The sequence below is a fragment of the Eschscholzia californica genome, unplaced genomic scaffold (assembly GCF_041429995.1).
Source record: "Eschscholzia californica isolate CP2 unplaced genomic scaffold, dmEscCali1.0.p SCAF_2, whole genome shotgun sequence".
Taxonomy (NCBI): Eukaryota; Viridiplantae; Streptophyta; class Magnoliopsida; order Ranunculales; family Papaveraceae; genus Eschscholzia; species Eschscholzia californica.
In genome coordinates, this window is record NW_028238309.1 from 42,089,842 (window position 1) to 42,115,364 (window position 25,523).

A 25,523-nucleotide genomic window follows, 5' to 3' on the forward strand; every position below is an offset into this window, starting at 1 on the left:
AGAGAAAAAACCAACAATTTCTTCACAAGCTTCCTCCACCAATGGAGCTCTTTATAGAGAATGTGAGGAAAGAAGAGTTGGAAAAAATGAGAGACAGATACGGATATTCAATAGAGGAAAAAAACTGTGAGAAATTTTTTGACTCAAACACACTCTTACTGATTTCAAAAACTTTAAGACCTCTGTTAATCCACATAATAATCTTGAAAGTTCTCTCAGTGATTTCAAAAAGTAACCTACTTTTTTGGTTATTATGTAGGAGATTTTAGCTATATGAGTCAAAATAATATTCAACATAAATACAAAAAAAACAAACATTTCATAATTATTATTCAGGTCAAAATATTAGAGTTAATTCCTATTTGCCCCCTACTTTGTGACCAGCTTCCTTTATGGTCCCCTATTTTCTGTAAATTCAAATTTGACCCCCTATTTTCATGTAAATGTCATAACTATCCCTCCCATTATTATATTTTTTAAAATAAATTTGATTAGTAAATATCTCTCTCCACCTCACATCCCCTCCACCACACATGTCTCTCCACCTCACCTCTTTCTTCTCTGACGAAAAACTTTTTTTTAAACTATCATTTTTCTCTCACTAAAAAAAAAAGAAAAAAAATCCTCCCTTCTCTCTCTAAATATTCCGGCGAAGGGGGTTCCCCTTCGCCGGAAAAACTAGACCCAGACCTGGTTTAAACAACCAGATTCTGCCTGGTTTCATCAACCAGACACCGAGTTTAGGTTGATTAAACCAGATTCCGGTCTGGTTTCAAACCAAACCGGGATCTGGTTGTTTAAACCAGATCTCTGTCTGATTTGAAACCAGACCTTGAAGGTCTAGTTTTTCCGGCGAAGGGGAACGCCGAAATATTTAGAGAGAGAAGGGAGGATTTATGTTTTTTTTAGAGAGAAAAATGAGAGTTTAAAAAAAAAAATATTTTTTTATGTTAGAGAGGGATGTGAAGTGGAAGTGAGGAGGAGAGAGATATTTACTAATTAAATTTATTCTAAAAATATATTAATGGGAGGGGTAGTTATGGCATTTACATGAAAATAGGAGGCCAAATTTGAATTTACAGAAAATAGGGGCCATAAAGGAAGCTGGTCACAAAGTAGGGGTCCAAATAGAAATTAACTCAAATATTTAAGAAGATTTAACTACCCTTTTGTGTAACTAATTCTTTAAACTTTTTTTCTTTAAACTTTAAATGCGTATAACTTTTTCATTAAATGTCGAATTTCGATAAGATTTATATATCTATAAAGGATTTTTCACTAGCTTTCTATAAAGATCCACTTTCAATAATTTTTTTTTTGAAAAACACTCAAATATTTTCATTGTCATCTTATTTTCAGTAATTAGGAAAATGATTTAAACGTATCCTTTTTCGTTTCAACTATATCGTCGTATTTCGTTTCAAACTCGATGATGGCGAAGTAAATCTGGAACGAAGATGATAATAGTGAAGAAGATCACGATTTCAAAAGAAGATGGCGATGAGAAACCCATATCTGCATGAAAAAGAACCATAAAATTTAGTTTCTTGAGAGAGTGAATTGTAATATGTAAGGGTATTTTGGGTATGTAAAAATAATAGAAGACGACCTAATTCCTAATTAGTGATACTATTTTACACATCAATGATAAATAAATATTGTAATTTTCACATTTTTTGTGATTTCAAAATATTTGTTTGTTTTTTTAGATTGGATTCCAAGAGTTATTACATTTGAATTCAATGACATTAATGCTGATGATGCAAAAATGTCCAGACGATGACTAACGTCAAGAAGTCAAGAATAAACTAGAAGTCCAACGGGTCAACCCGGCTAAAGGCAGCAGGAGTGTTGGACCTTCAATGCTCCGCCACCTACGCCCAGAACTGGGAGGTCGGCTAGGATCAACTACGGAGTTCCAACCCTGTTTCATCCACGACACGGTCAAATCAGCCCTGGGATTCTCTAAAGAAGTAAAGGGGGTCCGCGTAAGCAAAGCCGATGCCTCACGCCCTAAACTGGGGAGGCAGAAGCGCGCCGCACGCTTACCGACTTAATCCCGAATCTTCCTAAAGATCTCAGTCGATTACGAATCTTAAATGTTTAAGCAAGTTTGAGCTTCGAGGAGGAAACATCTCCTCGAAGGTCTATCACCTCGGCAGGATATTTATGAAGTATCCTTCAACTTAGGAACTTCTATATATCCTAGATACGAGATAAACTTAAAGAGAAACCCTAATTACGAACAGGGGAATACTTCCCTAAACGGTGGATCATAACCGCCTCGTCTACACCGTCTATCACAGTCGGTCTAATTAAGCCTATAAAAAAGGACCCGCCATCGTCTTCCACAAGACACGATGACTTACGATCACAAAATGACTTCCACTGAGTAATGACAACTCGCCCCCAAAAGGTTCAATCAATATTCAACCTTTTACTGCAAAAAGCAATTTGATTGTCTTGAGCGTCGGAGCGGTTCCCGAACCCTTTGCAAGTTTTTCCCCCGGGTTTTTAAGGAGCTAGGAGCTAAGAGCAGGAAGCTAGGAGCGAGGAGCAGAGAGCTAGGAGGGAGGAGCAGGAAGCAGGAATCTCAATCAACCTAACGGACTATCCTTTCATAATGGATGCTGTCATGCATCAAGTCCCTATTTCTTGACTGATTAACAAAAAGTCATTTTTCGACATTAGCAAACACATCATGATTATAATATGCAATACATCGTGATTTTGGATAAGAACCATAACCGTCAATTAAGACATCTTCGGCCCTAAAGATTATATAAAAGTCCTTAGGGCCATCCTAGAGGGCCTATAAAATCTAGTCATAGTTCTATTTTTTTATTAACTAAATTGCATGGGATAAATCTATATTCTCTTTATTATATAAAATATTTTGACTCATTTACCTATTTTCTAACTTGACTCATCACTCATTTTCTTTTGATACAAAGTACACGTGGTTTCGCCACGTTGATTTGATATATATATATATATATATATATATATATACATACTATTATGCTCTTTCAAATTTAATCCAAACTGTCAATTATTGGTGCTATGAAGTCATTGCTTTCGTTAACACATCAAATAAAACAAACAAAGAGCTTAGTGGCATAAATCATGCAGGCACGTACTATATATATATATATATTTGTGTAGGACATTGGGTAAAAAACAATTTGCAATGTGCTTGAAATATTATCCTCTAAATTTATGATTTTGTATATATATATAAATTGATATTGTTCCAAAAGAACCATGGGACTGTCCGAATTGAAAAATTTCAAAGTTTGTTTAAATCATAACATTGACACTGCCTTTATTTTTGTAGTTGGGAATAAATAGTTGAGATCAAATGAGTAAAATGAGGAGTCAAGACATAGTCTTTGAATCAAATTTGTTCATATTAAATATTTTAAATCTTGCATTGCTAGTAAAATGTTGGGATTTTACCCTTTATGCTTAGAGCCACGCAGAAATTAAAAATGCTATTGGTCATGTATTTCAAGTTCCAATTGAGATGTTCATTTCTAGGTAACGAAATTAGAAATCCACAATTTTTTTTGTTCTATTGCAAGTTATTTTGTTCCCTTATGTAGCATGATTATTTTTGTAAAGAAATAATTCGTTATTTTGAATATACATACATATATATATATATATATATATATATATATATATATATATATATATATATATATATATATATATATATATATATATATACGAAAATTTGATTTCTATTGGTTAAGATATTAAAAATGACGAGTTGTCAAATTAAATAACAAATTAAAGATATTCGTTATTTAGAGCGTCTTCTTGAGATATCTTTATTTAACTACCGCCGTCATTTTAAAGATCCCAATTAGGTTTTGCATTGGAGAAATATTTCAAGAAACAACTCCGGAAATCTTATGTGACGATCAAAATGTGTAAGAATGAGTGTTGCATTAGAGGTTCTTTAAACTAATTGTTTTACTTAGTTGTCTCATTAATGCTCCCCTTTTTTATGATAAAATAAAAACAAATTTTAGGGTATTACTTTGATGAGATATCAACGTTCTCTTTCATGAATTTTTCAGTTGGATTAGAGTAATTTATTATTATTATTATTATTATTATTATTATTATTATATGAACCAAACTTGTTATATATTAAATGAATTAGGTGAAGTTTTGTGAGTAAATACCACGAATCAAAATTCACAGGTACAACAACAAATATTTGTGGATCTCTTTAGGCTGAAAATAATTTTTTATTATCAACATTTGTCTTTATGGTATCAGTAAGAATAGTGAGATGGCTGCATTCTCAATCTACTCCACACGAACCAGGGCGAAACTTTCAAGGAACTCGGAAACCCCTCCGACACTCAAGATAGTCAAACTGGCTTTGCTGTTCAAATAATTGAGTATTGAATGAATCAGAGTTATGAAGTGTGACTTACTCGATGTGTGTTTTTTGTGTCTGCTTTCAAACGATTTGATTACCTTTTATAGGCTGCTTTGAATGTCTACAAGGAGGCGGCGATGATGAGGCGATTGAGATCCACCATGATGGTTTGAAACAGCTATTTCGTAGTCCAAATATATTAGGATTCCTCTTTGGGATTTATCCCGTATCTTAGGTATTTAGGAGATAACTTATTAAAGAATTCTTGATAGATTATGTTACCGATTTTGTAGATTCTTTAGGAGATGTTTCCTCCTTGAAAGACTCTTGAAGGCCAAGTTTAACAAAATACTTAAGATTCTCAACGACTGTGATCTTTGATAGGATTCCGGGATTAAGTCGGTAAGCATAAGACACGCTTTTACCCCCCATATCTAGGATTGATGTTTCGACTCCAATTAAGCGAACCCCCATAGTCTTCTCCTAAATCCTAGGGTAGACCTGGTTGTATTTGAGTCAGGGTAGGGCTTAAGGTGCTCACGACAATCATAACGACCCCCCAGTTCTGGGCTTGAGTGGTAGACCCCCTTCGGATTCAACCTCCTTCTTGACTTGAAGTGAGTTGACCCGCAGTGCTTTTGGTCTTTTATCGACTTATTAACCTCAGTTAACTGATGACCTACTTTTGGATCATCACGAATCCCGACACTTATTAGTTGAAGGTAAAGAAATTAAGAAGTAAAAGAACTTAGAAATATCATCTTAGGTTTTCATATGCAGGATATTCATACGTAATTATAATGATGCTTTGTAGGGATGCATAGCAGAGCTGCATTCTTGAGCTTGTCAACGTGTCCATTCGCGTAAAACGGGTATTAATGCCTTTGCTCCTGAAGAACGGATTTTGTTCTTCATCATTTTTTAAGTCTAAGGTTTGATCTACTGATCACGCTTTTCTGAATTATCTTTTGGATAACTGACCACGGTACACTTCTCTGCCAAGCGTGGGCCACGTTCTCTGTTTTGCTTCTTGCAGGGCCGACCCATGGACCCAAAGTAGGCAAAGCCTTGCTTTGGGGCCCCACATGTTAGGGGCCCCAAACTCAATTTTTTTCACTAGCTATATGTTTTTGTTATAGATTTTAAGGGCCCCTCACTTAATAACTTAAAAGAATGGGCCACATTTTTATTACCCACTCACTTGTTTTGTAATTTTTTGGGCCCACCAACCAATAAATAAACCCTATAAATGCTTGCCCCACTTTCTTTCTTTCCCTCCCCCACAGAACTACAAATTTAGAATCCCCCAAACCGAGCTAACGACTTCGCCATTCAAGGCCACCACATACTACCTTTCCAACTCCAATAACACACCATCAAGTCATTACAAATCGTCACAAGAGGTAACTTTTGTTCTCTTTCTCTAAATTAATCTTACTAATCTATTATTATTATCTAATGGGATTGTTTATAGATTGCTCAACTGTTATTATAATTTGATTTCTTCAACAATAGGTTTTAGATACCCTCTTACACACAAACACTCTCTCTAGTCTCTAATTTTATTAAATATGAAATATGTGTTGTTTATAGTCTATAAATGATTGGATTTTTCAATTATCACTAGTTAATTTAATATTTAACAAGACCTAGCTTACTATTGTTCCTATTAAGCTTTTATTTTTGTTGTTATTATGTGATTTACTTTTTCTAATTGATTTTGAAGATTTGGTTATGCTATCCGACTCTGAAAAAAGAAAAAAAGAAGAGAAGAGAAGAAGAACTAATTCAATCCCAAGTTGACGCTCTTGATCAATTTATTAGACATAATAGAGACATACACAATGAAAGTGTGGAAGACGTTACAACATATGATAATAACATGAATGAGGACATTGTAGATGATATTGAGAGAGAGAATACAAGCCAACCGTTATACAACAATACAAATGAAGATCTTATTAATGAAGAACTCATTAATGAAGAATACGAACTTAAAAATATCTTTGATCCGAAACATTGGGACATCATTGGTCATACTTTAAGGGACTTTTTGGTACAAAAGGTCCGATAAGAATTATTAATTTTGATTTTCCTTTGGATGCACGTGTTAGACGTTTCTTTCCGGCATATTATACTCGTTCTACTATAAATGGTGATAAGTATGATAGGATATGGCTTGTATTTTCAATTTCGAAAAGTAAAGTATATTGTTTTTGTTGTAAGTTGTTCGCTTGTGGAAATACTAGTCAACTAGCGTTTGAAGGATTTCAAGATTAGAGAATTCTTACGAGAAGACTCAAATGTCATGAATTGGACGTTAGATTGCGAAGAGTTGAAACTATTGATCAACATATTCAAGACCAACTTAACAAAGAAAGGGAACATTGTTTTGAAGAGGATAGTTGGTCTTGTGAGAACTCTTGCTAGGGAGAGGTTTAGCCTTTCTTGGAACTAGTGAGAAGATTGGTGAAGAAAATAATGGAAACTTTTTGGGCATTATTGAATGGGCTGCTGTAGCGCCCCTAATCCCAAATCTCAAGCTAACCGCCTTGAAATCGAAGATTTGAGACCTTCAAACTGGATCCATGAGCAACGCCCACCATGAGTACACAATTAATACCTGAAAAACAAAATAACTGGGTTAAAACCTAACTACAGTAGATTTTCACAAACTTAAGTCTCGGGTAGGTAAGCTGAATCCCCAATCAAGGGAGCAATGCATTCATATTCATTATTGGGATTATCTGAAATTCAACGGTGAATACTAACATAATATATCAAATTTACCCAACTCTCCTCGAAACTAGAATTTATGTTTTTTTTTTGTTAATTATCAGGTTTTCAAGTTCTCGTATTCTACTCCAATACAAACCCTAATAATACAACAATCCTTCCTCTTTTTCCAGCAAATATAAAATATCATGCCTTTAACTAAGGTAAACTTTTATAGCACCAAACAATTTAAGACAACAACACATGACAAGTCAGAAGGGATGATGCTCATAGTAGATCCTCACGTGGATCACAATCTCAAACAAACAAATAACGATAATAGTTAACAAAGGTAGACTCACCACTAGAAGGTTACCTAGGAGATACATTGCCTAAAGAACAAAAACCATGTGAATTATCTCATTAAATTCGTCCATTAGAGACTGTCTTGACACCTTATACGAAAACAATTATAACTCCTCACTCGAAACTCGGATTAACGCACCGTTTGAAGTATCGGAAAGTAGACCAAAATAACTTTCCAGAAATATAAGATACACATTCAAACTCATCACCTATCAGTACCAGATTCTATTTTAAACAACACCGAGATACAGTAGAGACTGTTCTGACACCTTGTACGAAAACAATCATTACTCCTCACTCGAAGCTCGGATTAATGCATCATTTAAACTACTAGAAAGAAGACAAATAAACCTTTCCAACCATATAATGATCGCGCCTAGATTCATCATATATCAAAACCAGATACAATTTTAATATAGATCGACTTACAGTAGGGACTGTTCTGACACTGTACGAAAACTATTGTAACTCGGAACTTGGATTCATGAACCGTTTAAACTAATAGAAAGTAGATGAACAGACCTTCCCAACCATATAAGAATCACACCGAGATCCATTATCTATCAATATCAAATTTAAGTTTAATCTAGACTGAAATACTGTCCTCTATAGATGTTTTATGGAATTCTATATATAACTAATATCTAAACCATTTAATCGTTCTTTAATGTGATTAACAATACTAAACCTATCATGGAATAAATTGAAAGAGCCTACAAAAAATTTAGGAGATAGGAAATCTACCTCTTTTCGCCTTAGATGACTTTAAGACCACAACCATGCCTTGTTCTCTCACTAGAGAACTCTATCTCCATCTCTTTTCTTCTTTATTCCTCCTCCATTCAATAAGGAGCGGCTGCACCCTCTTTCTTTTCTATAGGTTTTCTTCAAAAGTGAAGAAAAAATAGGGTTTTATACCCACTATTATTTTATTTAAACAAAACTGACCTAGACTTTTGTTATTTCCACCCAATTTGATATATATATAAAATAGGGGTGTTACAGTTGCGGAGTTTGATGAAGTACTAAAATTGCACCTTCAATGCTTAAAAAATGACGAAATTCATTATCATTATCTTAGTCACAAGATCCGAAACGAATTGATATTGATGTTAGCTTCTGAAACTAAAAACATGATAGTTAAGAGAATTCAGGATGCCAAGTACTACTCCGTTATACTTGATTGCACTCCTGATATAAGTCATGAGGAACAAATGTCATTAGTGATAAGATGTGTTTATGTTGCAACAACTCCCATAAAAGTGGAAGAATTTTTCCTTGGATTCTTAAAGGTGGAAGATGATGATGCATAAAATGTCCAGACGTTGACTAACGTCTGAAGAGTCAAGGGCCAGACCAGAAGTCTCTTGGAACGACACGGCTTAAGGCAGCAGGACAGCTAAAACCCCTGATGGTCCACCACATATTCCCCTAACTGGGAGGTCAGCCAGAAGAAACCAGCTTTGCACAAAACGCCCTCGGCATGGATAGATCAACCTTGGAATCTCCAAAGGAATAAGGGGGGGTCTCCACAGGTTCGGCCTATATCTTACGCCCAAAACTGGGAAGATATCAGCGCTGCGCGACCTAATGACTTAATCTCGGACTTTCTAGAAAGATCTCAGTCGGTTACACATCTTGAAATGTTTAAGCCCGATTAGACTTCACGTATCTAAAAGAGGAAACTTCTCCTTTAGAGTTTATCACTCCGCCAAGATATCAACAAAAGTATCACTTGAACTTAGGAACTTTCCCTTATCAAAGATTCGGGATAGACTCGAAGAAAAACCCTAGATATCGAAAGAGGTAACTTCTATTACGATTTAACAGCAACCGCCTCACCACCGCCACTAAGGACAGTCGACCTACCTTTGCCTATAAAAAGCCCCCCACATCGTCCTTCAAAGACACGATCTCTAGAGAACAAACACACCCTCTCTCTTAAAAATAAGATATCTTCATACCAGAAGGATCACCCCCAAAAACAGAGTTCTCATAACTTGCCCTCCAAAAGGATCAATCAATATTCATTTTTTTACTGCAATGATCACCCTGACTATCTTAAGCGTCGGAGCGGTTTTCGAACCCTTTGCAAGTTTTCCCCCATTTGGGAACAGACGAACAGGAGCAAGGAATCAAGAGTTGGAGCAAGAAATCAGGAGCTGGAGCAAGGAATCAGGAGCTGGAGCAAGAAATCAAGAGCTGGAGCAAGGAATCAGGAGCTGGAGCAAGGAGTCGGGAGTTGGAACAAGAAGCAAGGAGCAGAGAAGCAGAGCAGATGAGCGGAGCAGATGAGCGGAGCAGAGTAGAGAAGCAGAGCTGAACAGAGGAATCTCTCATCTCATAACAGAATATACCATCATAATGGAGGTTGTCATGCATCAACTCCCTTTTTCATGCTGATTTAACCGGAAGCCAATTTTCGACATCAGCATTTGGCGCTAGAAGGAGGGGCATATCTCCAGCAAATCCTCACATTCGGTAACTCGAATCTTACTCAATAATTCTTTCGGAACTAATTATTCTCTATAAAGATCTACCAGGAAAACATGATGTCGGGACTGGAAGAGGCCACCAATCCAGCGGTGGGGCCACCTCCTCCAGAAAGACAAATACACGAAACCGAGGCGCCGACAGATGAAAAATCCAAGAATAAGAGGAAAGAACAATAAATTTAACCATACCTGTACAAATCGGAGAAAAGGCCAGTGAGGTGACTTATGTCGGGAACACGTTGGATGAAGACGAGAAGGCGGAACTAACCAGTTTCTTGAGAGAACACCGCCATGTCTTTGCGTTTGGGACAGATGAGGTGCCCGGGATAGACCCGGGGATCATCACTCATAAATGAAATATCAGAGAAGGAAGCAAGCCAGTGAAGCAAAAGAAAAAGAATTTTTCAGCAGACAAGCAGGCCGAGATAGCCGAGCAAGTCGAGAAACTCCTGGCGTCGGGAGTAATAAGGGAGGCCCGATACCCGGAATGCCTGGCCCACGTGGTCCTGGTCAAGACGGAAGAATGGAACATGGAGAATGTGCATAAATTTCACCGACCTAAACAAGGCTTGCCCAAAAGATAGTTTCCCGCTACCGTCCATAGATCAGCTAGTAGACTCCACGGCTGGCCACGAACTATTAAGCTTCATGGATGCCTTCGCTGGGTACCACCAGATCGCCATGCACTGGGCTGACCAAGAGAATACCGCATTCTTGACAGATCGAGGGTTATACTGTTATCAACAAATGCCTTTCGGTCTGAAGAATGTCGGAGCAACATATCAACGTCTGGTTAACGGGATAATCGGGGATCAGCTCGGGAAAACAGTCGAATGTTACGTGGATGACATGATCGTGAAAAGCAAAGCTCGCCGAAACTTGATCACCAACCTTAAGATCGCATTCGACAGACTCCAAGCCTACCATAAGAAACTGAACCCTGAAAATTGCGCGTTTGGCGTAACTTCGGGAAAGTTCTTGGGATTCATGGTTAGCCACAGAGGGATAGAAGCCAACCCTGCCAAGATCACAGCCCTACGAGATATGCCCAGCCCGCAGAGTCGGAAAGACGTTCAGCGACTAACTGGGAGGTTAGCATCACTCTCTAGATTCTTCAGCAAGATAGGGGACAAGGCCCTACCTTTCTTCAAAACTCTTCGAAAAGTGCCCGACTTCACCTGGACCGACGAAGCGGAGAAGGCGTTTTAGGAGTTGAAAGCACATGTCATGAAACTGCCACTACTGGTCAACCCGAGCCCCGGGGACGAGCTCACTGTTTATCTTGAGACTTCCGGAGAGGTCGTCTCAGCAGCGGTAATCAAAACAGTAGAAGGAGCCATGCACCCCGTATACTTAGTGAGCAAAGTATTAGGAGGGGCAGAACTGAATTACCCGACTATAGAGAAATTGGCTTATGCGCTCGTTCAGACTATTAGGAAGCTACGCCCATACTTCCAAGCTCACACAATAGTGGTTCAAACAGATCAATCGCTCAAGAATGTACTCCAAAAAATGGATCTCTCAGGGCGATTGACGAAATGGGCAGTGGAGCTGAGTGAGTTTGACATCAGGTACGAGCCCCGAACCGCCATAAAAGGGCTAACATTGGCGGATTTCGTAACGGAATGCTCGATCACAGCAGCAAGCCTTGGCCCAGAGCAGATTTGGACTCTCTTCGTGGACGGAGCATCAAGTGAATCCCTGAAAGGAACGGGGGCGGTGTGAATCAGTCCTGAAGAAGAAAAGGCCTTCCAGACTACCTCGATCAAATTCGCGGTAACAAACAACGAAGCCGAATACGAAGCTTTACTGGCGGGACTCAAATTAGCTCTGAAGGCCAGGGCTGCAAGCGTCCGGGTTTTCAGCGATTCTCAACTGATAGTTAACCACGTCAACGATAACTGTGAGGCGAATGGAACAGATATGATTAAGTATCTAAAGAAGGTAAAAGAACTGGTCGGCTTCTTCCAAAAGTTCACCATCACCAGAATACCTCGGGAGGAGAATACTCTGGATGACGCGCTGTCGAAGATGATCAACGAACAAATCGCAATCCCAGGAGTAATCTTTCACACCTTAGAAGAAAGAAGCATCCACAAAGCACAGGAAATTATGGCGATCAAAATAGACCAGAGGGATACCTGGATGAGACCATACGTTGAGTATCTGTTAGCATAGAAACTGCCTGAAGACGCCAGCGAAGCTAGAAGGGTACGTAGAAACGCCGAGAGGTATACCTTGCTTGGAGGACTGCTATACCAGAAATCCCTGGCTCACCCTTTACGACGTTGCTTGGCGAAGGACGAGCAGGAATACGTGATGAAGGAGATACACTGAGGGGCAGCTGGAAATCATGCCGGACCAAGAACTCTAAACAGACAGCTTACCCTGGCTGGGTATTATTGGCCAGGGATGTTAGAAGATTGCATAAGCCACACCAGGCATTTCACGCCATGTCAGGTATACGCTAACGATTACCGTTTACATCCCACAGAGCTGACGCCTATCGTTAGTCCTTGCCCCTTCGCACAATGGGGAATCGACTTGGTGGGACCGTTCCCGGCTGGCACAGGAGGAAAGAAGATGTTGCTGGTTATGGTAGATTATTTCACCAAGTGGGCGGAAGCAGTAGCACTGACCCGAACCCGCACGAAGGAGATCGTCAGTATATTATGGACGAACATAATATCCAGATTCGGTGTCCCGAGGATCTTGGTCATGGATAACGGGCCGCAGTTCAACAATGATGCTATGAAGGAGTTCCTCACGGAGTATGGGATCAAGTCGGCTTACGTGAGCCCAGCACACCCCGCCGGAAACGGACAAGTAAAGGTAACCAACAAAACTCTGGTTAAGTACATTAAAACTAAGTGCTATAGAAACAAAAACTGGGTGGACGAACTCCCCAACGTGCTGTGGACCTACCGCGTCACACCACGAAGAGCTACGGAGGAGACGCCTTTTCGAATGGTGTACGGCATGGACGCCGTGCTACCCGTGGAAATAGGTAAACCAAGTCTAAGAGTAAGACACTTCGATCCTGAAACCAATGAACAATTAATGTTAGAACACTTAGACTTAGTCGACGAAGTTCGAGACCGGGCGGAGCTGCGAAATCTCGCCTTCAAAGACACTATGACCAAACAGCATAGGTCCCACATGAAGATAAGAAAGTTCGACGCCGGAGACATGGTATGGAGGAACTCTAAATTCACTCAGAAACCATCAGCGGCCAAACTCTTTCCCACATGGGAAGGGCCTTATAAGATAGTAGAAATCGTTAGACCTAACACCTATAGGTTGGAGAATACGTCAGGTCACGTCCTTACACACCCCTAGAACGCGGATCATCTCAGATTCGCATTCCAAAAGAAAGACACCGGTACATCCTAGAACACCGAAGGATGAATCAGACTCAAGAAGATGAAGCAAAGATTTACTATTATGGTAACGAGTTAAGTAAGAGAGTTATAGAGGATCTTAGTCATGTTTAGCGAACTTAGAAGCTTTTGCTAGTATAATACTTCCCATCCTAGAACCTAAAAGAGGAGTTCTAGCTAAAACTCATCTCGCTTTGAATCGAGCAGGTGGCCCTGATAGCGAAAGTCACGACCAGGGGACCTAAAGGCAGCCTTGGTAGGTGAGAGCAACGACCAAGGCCCTAATTTAAACAGCCCTGTTAAGCGAAAGTCACGACAAGGGACAGGATAGCCTCTGTAGCTACGGCAACAACTGAGGGCCCTAAGGAGCAGTCCTAGTTAAACTGAACTTTGCTCGAGTAAAAATCGACCCCTCACCAAGGTCTCAAAGAGAATTCCTAGTTACACTGATCGGCTTAAGCCGGCAAAGGAGGTAGCTCCGGTAGCTATGGCTGCAACCCGAGGCCTCACAAGGAGGAGTCCTAGCTAAACTCAACTCTTTACTCGAGTGAAACGTGGTCCTTAAGGATCCCCAAGGAGAAGTCCTAGATAAAACTACCGCCCCGATGAAGGTGACCGGAGCTATAAGGAGAAGTCCTTGCGAAACTATTCATGCTTAAAATGAGGAAGACAACCCTGGTATCTAAGGCCACGACCGGGGGCACGGGAGGAGTCTCAAGACATCCTCGGTAGCTATGGCAATGACCGAGGACCTTAAGGAGAAGTCCTAGCGAAACTAGCCAAGCTCAAGCTGGCAAAACCAGCTCTGGTAGCGAAAGTCACGACTAGAGGTCTAAGGAGAAGTCCTAGTTAAACTAGCCAAGCTCAAGCTGGCGAAACCAGCTCTGGTAGCGAAAGCCACGACCAGAGGTCTAAGGAGAAGTCCTAGCGAAACTTGTCGAGCTCAAGCTAGCGTATCAGCTCTTGTAGCGAAAGCCACGACCAGAGGTCTAAGGAGGAGTCCTGATGAAACTAGTTATGCGAGGACAACTCTGGTATAAACAACCAAGGGCAGAGCTAAAAACTCTACCACTATTCAAAACTTTTTATGCAGGGCTAATTCGGGTTCCATTTTGCAGATAAAGGAGATAGTAAGCTTAGGGCATGCTAGACTAGGTCTGAAATTATTTCATTTCCAGGAGCGATCATTCGGAGCATGCGTAGTAAGCCTAGGAAAACGCATTAGTAAGTTAGGATTTGTGCTGACATTGATTTTGCAGAACCGGCACACGATATCAGTACCATACTTCAACAAAGTAATCTAGAGCAAGAAAAGAGGGTTTTTTTTCAAGGCTATTACAGAAGAAGTTACAATCAAGACAACATTAAAAAAAAATCATCAGCAGAGATTCGGTGATAATCGAGGCAGAGAAACCACTCGCCAATGCTTGGATGGAGCTCAACACCTTGCTTCTTCTCCTGGTTGATCGACCTAGTGGCCACCCAAGAAAGAAAATCGCAGGCAGGAGCTATCTTCTAAAGAATTGGAGCTTGCAACTCCATAGGAACTTCGCCCAAAGAGAAGAAGTCTGCCAAATCGGGAGTGTACCACCCCAAAAACACCCTCTCTCGGAAAAGACTCAAACCAAACCGGGTAACTATCCCCATTGCCGGAAAAGCTGTCCCTAACTATCCCCATTGACGGAAAAAGACCCCTTCAAGCAGGCAACAGGTACGAACTCCAAACAGAAGCCTCATCCTGAATCCTTTACAAGAACAGGATGAAATTATGGAACGAAGGAAGAAACCGCTGGGATCGTTCTGTCAAAGAAGCAGGTTGAGGAATCAAAACAGATATTTATAGCAGAAAAGATGATCAAGGAAATGGGTAAAAAATATTAAAGACAGAGACCGAGCACATCTTGGAAACGCGCCTCATTCCCAATAACAGAGCTCCGGGTGTCCTTGTGTGATCAAGTGAGTTGCCGTGTGCGATAACCCAAAAGATCAACATTGAAAACGCGTAATCAGAAAATCAAATCTATGACGTCATAAAATCACGCATGGAAAGGAATTAATTACTTGCGTAGAAGACGAAACGTGTCTTGGAATAATAAGCCACGTGACAGAACACAGCCGGATAAGCTCTAGCAAAGTTGACACTTAGTCAAAGAAAATCTCCAATTCATGAACATCAATCAGCTCTAGAGTACTGACAGGAAGACAGAACTTCACCAAATGGCCACGGTCTAGGTTAGGCCCAAAGAGCTTCACAATACAACTCTAGGACAAGTAATACTTTCGACTTCTGGCCTTCAAAGTAAAACACACGAGTTACTTCTACTCCTTAGTCTCTCTACTTTCAACTAAGGAGTGGCGGGACTCATGATGATGCATAAAATGTCCAAACGTTGACTAACGTTTGAAGAGTCAAAGGTCAGACCTGAAGTCTCTTGGAACGACTCGGCTTAAGGCAGCAGGACAGCTAAAACCTCTGATGGTCCACCACATATTCCCCTAACCGGGAGGTCGACCAGAAGAAACCAGCTTTGCACAAAACGCCCTCGGCATGGATAGATCAACCCTGGAATCTCCAAAGGAATAAGGGGGGTCTCCACAGGTTTGGCCTATATCTTACGCCCAGAACTGGGAAGATATCAGCGCTGCGCGACCTAATGACTTAATCCTGGACTTTCCAGAAAGATCTCAGTCGGTTACATATCTTGAAATGTTTAAGCCCGATTAGACTCCATGTATCTAAAAGAGGAAACTTCTCCTTTAGAGTTTATCACTCCGGCAAGATATCAACAAAAGTATCACTTTAACTTAGGAACTTTCCCTTATCAAAAATCCGGGATAGACTCGAAGAGAAACCCTAGATATGCGAAAGAGGTAACTTCTATTACGATTTAACAGCAACCGCCTCACCACCGCCACTAAGGACAGTCGGCCTACCTTCGCCTATAAAAGGCCCCCCACATCGTCCTTCAGAGGACACGATCTTTGGAGAACAAACACACCCTCTCTCTTAAAAATAAGATCTCTTCATACCAGAAGGATCACCCCCAAAAACAGAGTTCTCATAACTCGCCCTCCAAAAGGATCAATCAAAATTCATTCTTTTACTGCAAAGAGCACCCTGACTGTCTTAAGTGTCGGAGCAGTTTTCGAACCCTTTGCAGGTTTTCCTCCCTTTGGGAACAGACGAACAGGAGAAAGGAATCAGGAGCTGGAACAAGGAATCAGGAGCTGGAGCAAGGAGTCGGGAGCTGAAACAAGAAGCGAGGAGCAGAATATACCATCATAACGGAGGCTATCATGGATCAACTCCCTTTTTCATGCTGATTTAACCGGAAGCCAATTTTCAACATCAGCAGAAGATACACCTGGACATGGTCCTTTTAGTGTTCTTAAGAATGAATTAAGTAATCTTCATTTGAATATAAATAATGTTAGAGGACAAGGATATGATAATGGATCTAATATGAAAGGTAAACATATAGGTGTGCAAAAAAGATTGCTTGACATAAATCCAAGAGCGTTGTATACGCCTTGTGGTTGTCATAGTCTTAATCTCTTACTTTGTGATATGGCTAACTCGTGCCCTAGAGGGATTTCTTTTTTTGAAGCGGTGCAAAGTATATATGTATTATTTTCATCTTCACCAAAGCGTTGGCAAATCTTGAAAGAGAAAGTACATGGTTTTTATTGTATCACTAAAATCTTTTTCACAAATTCGATAGGAAAGTTGAGTTTAAAGTGTTAAAGCAATATGTATCAAGCTCCACAAATACGAGAAGCTTTACATAAATTGGTGGAAACAAGTGATGATTCAAAAACAGTTCATGATGCTGAAAATACAATAATGCAAGATTTGGGGAATTATGAGTTCTTGCTTAGCATGGTTATTTGGTAGTAGAGATAACACAAATCCATCAATTCTCGAATCCATGTCTTTCAATGATGATTTAGTAGTAGAGATAACACGACTACAAAAAAATAGGTGTGATTTTAATTCCATGTTCCTAATGTGATCCAGTCTTCTTAAATTTTAAGAAGAGATGGATCAGATGAAAAAGCAACGAGAGATCTTAAAAAGAACGGAACCATTTTAGTCTGTTACAAAGAATTTATTCGCAACTTGTTGTTGCTTCTTTCACTCCATACATTGGTAGTGACATGGATTTAGTAGTCGTAGAGAAGCTCCGGTAAAATGAGAAAGAGGAAGTTAAGAAAAAGAAAAAAGAAGCCAGGGTCGGTCCTGACATTTTGGTGGCTTGAAGAGAGATCCAAAAATGTGGACCCTACACTATACGCAAAACAAAATTATAAAATAATACATAAGTTCTTAAAATTTTTCACTATATTTATATTCCAAAAGATTAAGGATGATTACATTCATTGAAGTTTTGTTTTTCGTACATTTTCAGATGCAAAATCACTAATAATTGTCGAGTAGTCAAGATTTTCAGTCATTTCTTTCTCAATTGACAAAATAGCTAACCCCTTTAACCTTTCTTTTGACATAGTAGATCGAATATAAGACTTGGTCAACTTCAACTTTGAGAAACTTTTTCGGCTGATGCAACGGTGACAGGTATAATTAACTATGCAATCCACGCATTAGGATAGAAGCCTTCCATTTCTTTCAAAAAATTTAACACTTCAATTAGTTTTTTTACCTCTCCTGGTACGAGATGTTTTAACACTTTCACCTCTGCGAACAAATCAAGTCCATATATATCATATGCTCAAGTCAGTGAGGTGTTTTTTGCTGCTTAAAGAAAGAATTCACTAAGTTTGGGTGTAGAATATAACCCTTGATTCCTTTTAGGGTAACCCCGTTATGGTTATACAGGTGTGGGTGAGTTGTGGCAATGCATGGTCGAGATGATGCAGCGGTAAAGCACCGGCTTGGGTAGAGGCTGTTAGAAATGACTCGAATATGGGTTGGTATCGAACCCGGTACAACCTACCGAAGCTTAGACCCATTAGCAGAGCTGATTACTGAGACAGAGCTGGTATGCCAAGCAGTGCTATGAGACAAAGCTGGACTCCGAGACAGAACTGGAATGCGAAGCTAGGCTTATCTCGGTGATTAGTGTTATTCGTGTATAATGTCGGTTGTAAAGAGAGAGTCGGTGAGGCGGTGGGATTAGGGTTTAGTGGCTATATAAACTAAAACCTAGGGAGATATCAGTAAGACACAATCTCACGAATCTCTTGTGTAAACTTGTTTGCTTATCATAGTGGAAATCATCGCGTCGTTGTCGCCGTGGAGTAGGTCTCACCAACCGAACCACGTAAATCTCTGTGTTCTGTTCTTGATTGTTCTTTACTATTCCTATTGCTTGTCTTGGATTACTCGTATTGTTCACATTAACCCGATTGGGCATAACAAACTGGTATAAGAGCTGAGGTTTTGAGGTTTCTGTGATGGCAAAATACGAGATAGAGAAGTTCGATGGAAGTAACGATTTTAATCTTTGGAAGATTAAGATGCGAGCAATATTAGTTCAATAGGGTCTACTGAAGACGTTGAATGAGAAGGCTGCTAGCTGAATCACTTTCAGAAGCAGAGAAGGAAGATTTCATGGAGAGAGAGCTCATGGCCAGATTCTACTCTGTTTGAGCAATGAGGTCTTGCGGGAAGTAACGACGAAAACTACAGCTGATGGGCTATGAAGTAAGCTGGAGACAAGGTATATGACAAAATTTCTAACTAATCGTTTGTATCTAAGGAAGAAATTATTTAGTTTACAGATGTTAGAAGGGGAATCGTTGAAAGACCATATGGATGAACTCAACCGAGTATTCTTAGATTTGGCAAATATAGATGTCAAATTCGAAGAAGAAGATAAGGCAGTATTATTGCTTGCATCCCTGCCTCCATCATATGAAAGCTTTGTTGATTCTTTTATGTCTGGAAAAATAACTACAACCTTTGAGGATGTTAAAGCAGCATTGAATTCGAAGGAGTTGAGATGGAGGTCAATGGAAGAAAGCAGCGCAGGTGATGGTTTGGTGGTAAGGGGAAGGTCGCAGCATGTGGTCGATGGGAAGGGCCGTTCTCGGTCTAAATCGAAACCTAAGAAGTACAAATGCTTTAACTGTAAGAAGGAGGGGCACTTCAAAAGGAATTGTCCTGAGCTTAGGAAGAAGCCAGCAGAGGCAGCAGTCATCGAAGAAGATGATGGTAGTGTCTTGACAATCATTGAAGAATGTGATGAAGCTATGGTTCTGGCAATTAATGCCTGCTTCGCTGAAGATAAGTGGATTTTGGATACTGGCTGTACATTCCATGTATGTCCTCATAAGGAATGGTTTTCCACTTAAACAGTCATTAATGGCGGTAAGGTGTTAATGGAAAACGACGTTCCTTGTAAGGTGGTTGCAATAGGTACTATTCAGATCAAGATGCACAATGGTGTTGTGAGGACTGGAATAGACATCAAACATGTTCTAGATTTGAAGAGGAATCTAATCTCTTTGGGAACTTTGGATGATTATGGTTGCAAATATGTTGGTGAAGGTGGTGTTCTTCGGATTTTTAAGGGGAGTCTTACAGTTATGAAGGGATTGAAAAAAAATGGTCTATATGTGCTACAGGGTAACACAATTACCGGATCTGTAGCGGTGTCATGATCAGACAAGGAAGTTGAGACTACCAAGCTATGGCATATACGGTTAGGGCATATGAGTGAAAGAGGGATGACTATACTGAGCAAGCAAGGTTTACTCTGTGGGCAGAAGGTTGGAAAACTGGAATTTTGTGAACATTGTGTCTTCGGGAAGCAATGTCGGGTAAAGTTCAGTACAGCGGTTCATAATACCAAAGGAACTCTGGATTACATCCATTCAGATCTTTGGGGTCCCTCTCGGGTCAACTCACATAGTGGGGGTAGATACATGTTAACCTTGATAGATGATTTTTCCAGGAAAGTATGGGTCTACATACTGAAACGCAAAGATGAAGCATTCGTCAAGTTCAAGCAGTGGAAGACCTTGATCGAGAAGCACACTGGAAAATCGATCAAACGCTTGAGGACTGACAATGGCATGGAATTTTGCGGAAACGAGTTTAATAGGTTATGTGAAGACGAAGAGATAGTGAGACACCATACGGTCAGAAAGAACCCACAACAGAATGGGGTGGCGGAACGTATGAACCGAACTCTATTGGAACGAGCTCGTTGTATGCTTTCGAATGCAGGGTTGCCAGAGGTTTTCTGGGCTAAAGTAGTGAACACGGCAGCGTATCTGGTGAATATTTCACCCTATACATCTATGGAGTGTAAAACTCCTAATGAGGTGTGGTCTGGTTATCCTGGTAATTATGAGAACTTGAGGATCTTTGGTTGTTCGGCTTATGGACATGTTAAAGAAGGTAAACTTGATCCGTGGACTAAGAAATGTGTATTTCTTGGGTATGAGCCTGGAGTTAAGGGTTACCGGTTGTGGAATCCGGATGGAAAATCGAAGAAGTTTCTCATAAGTAGAGATGTTACTTTTGATGAGTTAGCCATGGTAACTCAAAAGGTAACACCTATAGATGCTCGGGAGGGTGTTGGTAAACAGGTGGAGCAGGAAGATCATGGGGAGCAGGTGGAGTTTGAGATAGACACTCCAGTAGAGGTTCGGCCTCAGGTAGATGAGCAAGCTGAGGAAGCTGAACCAGAGCTGGTTCAGTACAGTGTTACAAGGGACAGGGGAAGGAGAGACATCGGGGCACCAGAAAGGTGTTGCATTCGCACTTAATGTGAGAGAAAGCATTGATGGAGGTGAGCCATGCACCTAGTAAGAAGCTATGAGGAGCGATGATTCACGGCAGTGTTCTCTTGCCATGAATGAAGAGATTAAGTCTCTTCGGAAGAACCAGGTCTGAGAATTAGCCGAGCTGCCTAAGGGTCAGAAGATTGTTGGTAGCAAATGGGTTTTCAAGAAGAAGGATGGAATCCCAGGAGTGGAAGATGCACGTTACAAAACACGGTTAGTAGCTAAGTGGTTTACACAGCGAGAAGGGATAGACTTCAATGAAGTATTTTCTCTTGTTGTTAAACATAGCTCTATTAGAGTGATACTTGCTATATATGGTTGCTTTGTATGATATGGCATTAGAGCAGCTTGATGTTAAGACCGCGTTCTTACATGGAGAGCTGGAGGAACAAATCTATATGCGTCAGCCAGAGGGGTTTGAAATTCTCGGGAAAGAAGACCAGGTATGTTTGCTGAAGAAGTCTTTGTATGGACTGAAACAGTCTCCTAGGCAGTGGTATAAGCGTTTTGACATGTTTATGGTTAAAAACGGCTATGACAGAAGTAGGTATGATAGTTGTGTGTACCACAGGAAACTATCGGATGGTTCTTATGTGTATCTACTCTTGTATGTGGACGACATGCTGATAGCTTGTAAGGATATGTCGGAAATCCACATGTTAAAGGATCAGTTAAAGGGTGAGTTTGAGATGAAAGACTTGGGTGCCTCAAGGAAAATATGGGGTATGGAGATACAGAGAGACAGATCTGCTTGGAAACTGTTCTTGTCTCAGAAAACATACATCGAGAAGGTGTTGGAACGTTTTGGTATGACTGAGGCAAAACCTGTCATTACTCCATTGGCAGCACACTTCAAGCTTTCGGGGGAACTGTCACCAACAACTGATGACAAGATGGAGTACATGTCTCGGGTGCCTTATGCAAATGCAGTAGGTAGCATTATGTATGATATGGTGTGCACAATGCCTGATATTTCACATGCTGTTAGTGTAGTACGCAGATACATGGACAGACCTGGGAAAGGTCATTGGCAGGCTGTTAAATGGATACCGCGGTATCTGGAAGGAACTGCGGAGCTTGGTCTGGTTTACGACAGAAGGGCTGACACTTCTGGTTCGGTAGTTGGGTTTGTAGATTCGGATTTTTCGGGGGATCTTGATAGGAAGAGGTCGGTGACAGGCTTGTTCACACTCTGCGGGAGTGCCATTAGTTGGAGAGCAATGCTGCAGTCGGTGGTAGCTCTGTCTACAACGGAAGCTGAGTACATAGCAGCAACAGAGGCGGTGAAGGAGGCAATATGGCTGAGTGGTTTAGTTCGGGATTTGGGCCAGAAGCAAGAAGTGACAGAGGTCTACTGCCACAACCAGAGTGCTATTAATTTGACCAAAAATCAAATGTATCACGAGAGAACTAAACACATTTACATCAGGTATCACTTTATCAAGGACGTGATTGAACAAGGGAAGATCACGATGAAGAAGGTTTCTACGGCAGAGAATCCAGCGGATATGCTGACCAAGGCAGTTATAACTTTCAAGTTTAAGCATTGCTTAGACTTGATTGGGATTTCCAGATGTTAGCCCTAGCAGGGATGGAGCGACGATGGCTCAGAGGCGCTGAGCTATGATGGCGGCAGATCTAAGTCAAGACGAGCATATTTAAGTCAAGGTGGAGAATTGTTAGAAGCGACTCGAATATGGATTGGTACCGAACCCGGTACAACCTACCGAAGCTAGGACCCATTAGCGGAGCTGATTACTGAGACAGAGATGGTATGCGAAGCAGTGTTCTGAGGCAAAGCTGGACTCCGAGACAGAGCTGGAATGCGAAGCTAGGCTTATGTAGGTGATTAATGTTATTCGCGTATAATGTTGTAAAGAGAGAGTCAGTGAGGCGGTGGGATTAGGGTTTAGTAGCTATATAAACTAAACCCTAAGGAGATATCAGTAAGACACAATCTCACGAATCTCTTGTGTAAACTTGTTTGCTTATGATAGTGGAAATCATCGCGTCGTTGTCGCCGTGGAGTAGGTCTCACCAACCGAACCACGTAAATCTCTGTGTTTTGTTCTTGATTGTTCTTTACTATTCCTATTGCTTGTCTTGGATTACTCGTATTGTTCACATTAACCCCGATTGGGCATAACAGAGGCCACGTGTAAATGGTGCTTTGTAGTATTATATTTGATGCGTTTGTATCCTCTGACAGATACAAATCCTCTGACACATACATGACGGTGTATGTGAAGTAAATTGATGTGGTGTGCAAATACCACATTTGGATCACTTAAATTCGATGAGTTAGTTCTCTTCGGGTTTTATCTCTCATAATTTATGTGTTTTTCTTGTTAGGTAGCTTATTTGGATTAAGAAGCTTGATTCAGAATACAACGAAGCAATTCATCACATTTTCATCTTATGTGGAAGAGACCGGAAGAAAGGAACACTAGTAGTATTTTAGTCATATTTGTCAAAATGAGAAGTCAAATGATGGGTGGAGTGAATGGTGAGTCCGACGGCGAAAACGAAAGTCGAATCGTAGTTCGAACGGGAAGTTATGAAAGAAAGAAGTCGAGGCCATTTTTGTCTACTTTGGAAATTAGAGATGTAGAGATTTATGTTGGAGGTACCCCCTTGATTTTTCTAAATGAGTGGCAAAATCCAATATCCCAAAGAAGAAAAACAATGTGAAGTTTTATGAGTACCTAAGTTTAGAGGGTCCAAGTCGAATCCTTATGACCAAGTCTAAGGTTTGATTAGGGAAAGAAAGAAAACAAAAGAAAGAGACAAGTCTGATTTATGGGGAGGATCTTCTGCATCAAAGAGTTCTACGATTTTCAAGTGGGAGAGAGGATGGAAAGAGCTAGGGTTTGGAAACTAGGGAAAAAAAGAAGAAGGAGGAACCGACTAAGCTTTGGCCAGCCAACAAACAAGGACCGGCAACAAACCGGAATAACCGAGAGGGACAGCAAGCTGCTCGAGAAGAACAACAACTCCAACCTTCGTCACCATTGGATCTTCAAGAACTGGCCACAAGAAGCAGCTACCAGCACGGGACGGCCTAGAATATAGCTCGGGACGCACCATCAACATCTCGGAACGTAAGCGCCGGCATGGGAAGGTTCGGTAGAAGCTTGGCCTTGAAGCATTTCTTGGCCGGATTTCATTTTTCTCGGCCGGACTTTTCTAGGCTTTCCTGCTACTTTCTTGGCCGGAAACCTCGGGGTTTTTACTCCCTACATTGTTATCTAGCTTCCCATGGTGTTTGATTTTGTTTGGGTTAAGAAATTTTAGAGAAAGAAAGCTTGAGTTAAGCTTTAATGGTGGATGTTCTTGAGAAGAAGATGATGATTCTGATTACTAAAGGGCTTTGGTTTTACTAAAGGGACACCTAGTTTGTAGTGTTTTGGGGAAATCATAACTTCACTAAGGGGAGATCAACTGCACCTAAACATATACATTCTCCGATGATGCTAGCCTCACGCCTCATGAAAAAATGGGGATTTCAATCTTAACTCGTGTCTTTCTTTATTTCTTTTCATTTATTATTTGTTTCACCATTTCCAGCTAACTCTTGCATTTAGATACTTTTGAAGCATGATTTGATGTGATGAATGACTTATGGTTTGTTTAAATGTTATTTTAATTGACTTCGTCTGATTTTATAAACTAGAAGCCTTGATCTTAATCGTCTATTGACATATCATTTGATAGTTCGTACTTAATTTGATAATCGATGCTTAGTAACTTTTGATTGGTTATACTTAGTTTGACTAACTATGCTTAGGAGTGTCATATTAATTCATTACCAACTCATTTGATTGTGTCTGTGTTTAGTTTGATAGTTAACTTTTGATCGATTATGCTTAGTTTGACACATTATGCTCAGGGTCGGCCCTGACTTTTCGGTGGCCCGAAGCGAGGTCTGAAAATGTGGCCCCTTCTATCAAATTGTAAAACGTATAAATGTATTACATGAAAACCGTAAGTACCCCAAAATATTTTCATCATATTTATATAAAAATATGGTTTTTAAAAATAATTACAATCATTGAAATTTTGTTCTTCTTAAATTTTTCGATGCAAAGTCACTAATAATTGTCGAATAATTAAGATTGTTAGCCATATCCTTCTCAATAGATAATATAGCGAACCCGTTTAACCTTTTTTGCGACATAGTACATCGAATATAAGACTTAAACAATTTCAACTTAAACTTCTTTCTGCAGAGGCAACAGTAACTGGTATCGTTAACATAATTCTATAAGAAGCTCATGTGTTCGGGTAACAACCTTTCATATATTTCAAAAAATCTAACACTTCAATTGGTCTTTTGATCTCATTTAGTAAAAGACGCTTCAACACTTTCAGTTCAGAAAATAAGTCTAGCCTGTCTATGTCATATGACTCATT

General features: G+C 40.2%; 1 pseudogene; it reads left to right on the top strand.

Moving 5' to 3' along the window:
* The first annotated feature begins 6,281 nt into the window (after nt 1–6,281).
* Nucleotides 6,282–8,793, top strand: LOC147558037 (uncharacterized; annotated as a pseudogene).
* Nucleotides 8,794–25,523: the final 16,730 nt, after the last annotated feature.